This window comes from Petaurus breviceps, unplaced genomic scaffold, assembly GCF_028583685.1.
Source record: "Petaurus breviceps papuanus isolate PSGF00001 unplaced genomic scaffold, PetGlider_PUasm1.0 181, whole genome shotgun sequence".
Taxonomy (NCBI): Eukaryota; Metazoa; Chordata; class Mammalia; order Diprotodontia; family Petauridae; genus Petaurus; species Petaurus breviceps.
The window spans coordinates 25,831,494-25,835,362 of record NW_027185784.1 but is presented as its reverse complement, the minus strand read 5'-3'; the positions used below and the strand labels follow the sequence as shown (position 1 = coordinate 25,835,362).

General features: G+C 43.8%; 1 pseudogene; it reads left to right on the top strand.

The window, feature by feature from the left end:
• Positions 1–1,027: 1,027 nt before the first annotated feature.
• On the top strand, positions 1,028–2,100 carry LOC138160387 (taste receptor type 2 member 3-like; annotated as a pseudogene).
• Positions 2,101–3,869: the final 1,769 nt, after the last annotated feature.

Here is a 3,869-nt window from a genome sequence, read left to right as displayed (position 1 = left end):
AAACATTAGCAAAACCCTCTCCCAGGATTCCTGTAAACATACAACAAGAAAATCCTTCTTCAGGGCTTCTGAGCCAACAGAAAGGTTCCCAGACCCCTGCAACAACAGCACTGTCCTTCACCAGTGGACAGTATTCACTCTCTGTCTGCAGGACAGTCTCAGGGCTTCTTAGCGAACAGCCAGGTTCCAGGACTTCTTCAACAAAAGGACTGTCTTTCACCAGTGGACAAATCTGGCAAAACAACATCAAAACAGACAAAGTACCAGCAAAACAGCCATGTCTCCTCAGTCCTTGGCAGCTCAGGGAGCAGGTCTCAAAAGTCCCCCAGCAATTCTCTCAGTCTCTCTCTCTGCCTCCACGAGGTGCTCTTTCAAAAAGTTCTTCTGCCTCTCTCTTGTGTCTCTCCAAATCTACGTCACCAGCTCCTCCCAGTTCAGGACTTTCTTTTCACATCAACAAGTCCATCCCACAGGTGGGATTAACAAGCTCTGGGTTTTAACACAATCAATTTGAAAACCAAGCCAATACAGGGGGATCTTTAATTGCCATTACTATCACACTGTGTGACTCTGACCTTTCCTTTTCTTGTGTGAAATGAGGAAACCTACTCTTTATGTGGAATTGTATCCTGCCCTGTTTGGAGCACAAACCATTTTCCTTCATGTGACCCTCCCCCCTCCTTTCTCAGTGTGACATAGAATCCTGCATCTATTTGCATCTTAGCAAAAAAGCTGTTTGGTCTTTCAACCATTAATTTAAAGTGACAACCCAAGTTGCTGACTGACTTGAAGGCTGGTCTACAATTACACCAACAGATATTCTTGAAAGGAAACTGTGAAGGTCTCCTAACGACAGCTCTTCAGCTTCTGACCTAGACTCCCAAGGCAAGAACCTAACCATCTGAGATTACTACCGGAGAGGAGCAGCAAGCATCTCCTTCTTCTGTACCCAGGTCAGAGAAACTCTGGAAAAGTAGGGAAGTGTCCAAGCAGATCCAGAATCAAGGCTGACAGTCCTTCTGCAAACATGACCAAAATAGCCCAAAACCTGTTTATGATTGTGACAATCAGTGAGTCGATTCTGGGCATTTGCTGTAATGGCTTCATTTGGTTAGTGAATTGCATCAGCTTGGTCAAGAGCAAGAAAATGTCTTTGTCTGAATTTGTCATTACCAGCCTGGCCATCTCCAGGATTTGTTTGCTCTGGCTAATCATATCTGACATTTTAATATTCTATACCAATTTTCATGGAACAAGCATAGCAATGCAAATAATTCCTATGTTAAGGAGTTTTGCTAACTTCTTAAGCATCTCCCTGGTCACCTGCCTCAGTATCCTCTACTTCCTGAAGATTGCCAATTTCTCCCACCATGCCTTCCTCTGCCTCAAGTGGAGGGTTAGGTGGATTCTGCTGGCCTCTGCGCTCTTCTCTTTCTTCAGTACATTGATATTGAGCAAAGAATTTGATGTTACCCTTAGTTACACACAAATGGCACCCATAGCAAACTGCACTGAAGACATTAAGAAAAAGAAGAATGTTTTCTTTTTCTTTTTCTTTTTTTTTTTTAAGCAATCAGGATTGAGTAACTTGCTCAAGGCTACACGGCCAGTTATTTCTGGGTGGGTGCTGAGCGTCTGAGCCCGGGATTCGGTCTCCAGGTCTTCTCAACACTGGAGCCGGTGCTCTTACTCGCTGTGCTACCTGGCAGCCCCGAATGTTTTCTTTTTCAAGTATATCTTTGTTGCCCTCTGGATGGTCATGCTCTTTATTTTGTCCTTGATTTCCTATATTCTGATCCTCTCTCCCTGAGAAGACACACCCAACAGATACAGAACAATGGCATTGGCTTCAGAGACCCAAGCACTGAGGCTCATGTCAGAGCAACCAAAATCATCCTCTCTTTTCTCTTCCTCTTCATTGTGTATTTGGTTGCCTTTTTTATGATTCTGTTGGGCTTTTTTGTGCCAGACAGAAATGTGGCATGGATTTCTGAGGAGATGATTTTAGCTGCTCGCCCTACCGTACACTCAATCATCCTCATTTGGGGCAATAATAAGTTGAAACAGGCATTCCTGGGGATGTTGCAGATAAAGAAGTAGGGCACAGTGGCTGGAACTAAGTGACCCTGAACCCAAAGAAAAAAGAAAAAAAAACATTTATTAAGCATTTGCCATGTGTCAAGCATTGTGTTAAGTGCTTTACAAATATTTCATTTGATCCCCATTTTATGGCTGAGGAAACTGTGGGCAGACAGAGGTTAAGTGACTTGCCCAAAATCATCTACCTGGTAAGAGTCTGAGGCTATATTCGAACTCAGTTCTTTTTAACTCCAGACCCAGAGCTCTATCCACTGTGCCAATCAAGCTTGAAGAATAAAGACAACATTCAGAATCCTTCAATCTGGCTCAAATCTAGGTTCCATTGTCTTCCCACCCTCTTCAGACTGCCACCATCCTACAATTTTGGGTTCCATTGAACACCAATTAATTGCTTCTGTTCCACTGTACCAATATTATCAACAAGAGGCTCTGTCTGTGGTGAGATCTACATTTGGCACTGTCTCTCTGCATTTGCTTTTAGGAGACAACTTTGTATTTTCTGGGAAAAGTTAATTGAAGCTAGAAAATAATTTCTAGGAGGCAGAGCCAAGATGTTGGAGGAAAGGCAGGAAGGTCCCGGAGCTCTCCCCAATTCCCCTCAAAAGCATTTTAATTCACACCTCAAAACCAATTCTAGAGTAACAGAACCCATAAAAGAATGGGGAGAAACAGTTTTCCTGCCCAAAAAAATTTAGATGAACTGCAGGAAAGCTCTGCCTTACTTAGGAAAAAGGGGAGCACAGCCTGGCCTATATCATGTGCAGGCAATCCAGCAGGGGGCCCCTAGACTCAGCACAGATTAGCAGCTGAGACGACTCAACCACTTTAACAGGCCAGTGGCACAGCAGTACTGCTGTGAGACCTCTAGGCCTGCACATCAGGACAGCTGCCAGACCCAGAGGCCTCAGTGCCGCAAGCCAGTGGCCAGGCCTGTAATGGGAATGTAAATTTAAAGATCTTCCCCGCCCTTAGGCTAAAGTGCACCTGGAGCCTGGGGTGGGAGGCTTGTTTTTCAGCAGATACTTTTTGATTGGGCAGTGAGTCAATAAGGTTGTTACATTCTCTGAGCCAGGAGAAAGCTATATAAACCCTGATTTGAAGCTTTGTTTTGGGGCTCACTTTGAGAATTCTGTGATTTGATCTGGACTCTGGGAAGCCGTTGTTGAGAGCCCCCCCTCAGCTTTGAAAAACCCAGATGCTGAGGAAACCCAGATGTTGATTTGGTATGGATGTAATGGTTGGACAGTTTGGAAACTGTCCACTTGATGTGTTTCTCTGTCTTGATAATTCTGTCTGTATACTCTGAAGTTCGGGGTGCTGATCTTTTTCCCCTGAACTAGGTAAACGATACATATTTGACTGATTAAAGTAAGCTTGTTAACCCATTTTGAGTCGCTTTCCTTTATCAAAGCAGATCCAAGAACCTGTATTGGCAGCCACCCTGGGGACACTTGGGGTGCTTGCTGCTACAAGGCCCCAGTACAAGAAGCTTGGGACAGTGCCCCCCCATACCCAAGAAGCAGAGTTCAACTTTAAAAGTCAGGAAATAGGCTGGAAATGACAAAAAAAAAAAGTCACAACCACAGAAAGCCACAAAAGGGACATGGAATATCAAAACACAAACTCGGAAGAAGACAACAATGTCAAAACACCTACGTGTAAATCTTCAAAGATAAAAAGGAATTGATCTCAGGCCTAAAAAGACCTCCTAAAGAGCTCAAAAGGAAATTTAAAAGTCAAATTAGTAGGTAATAGAAAAACTGGGAAAA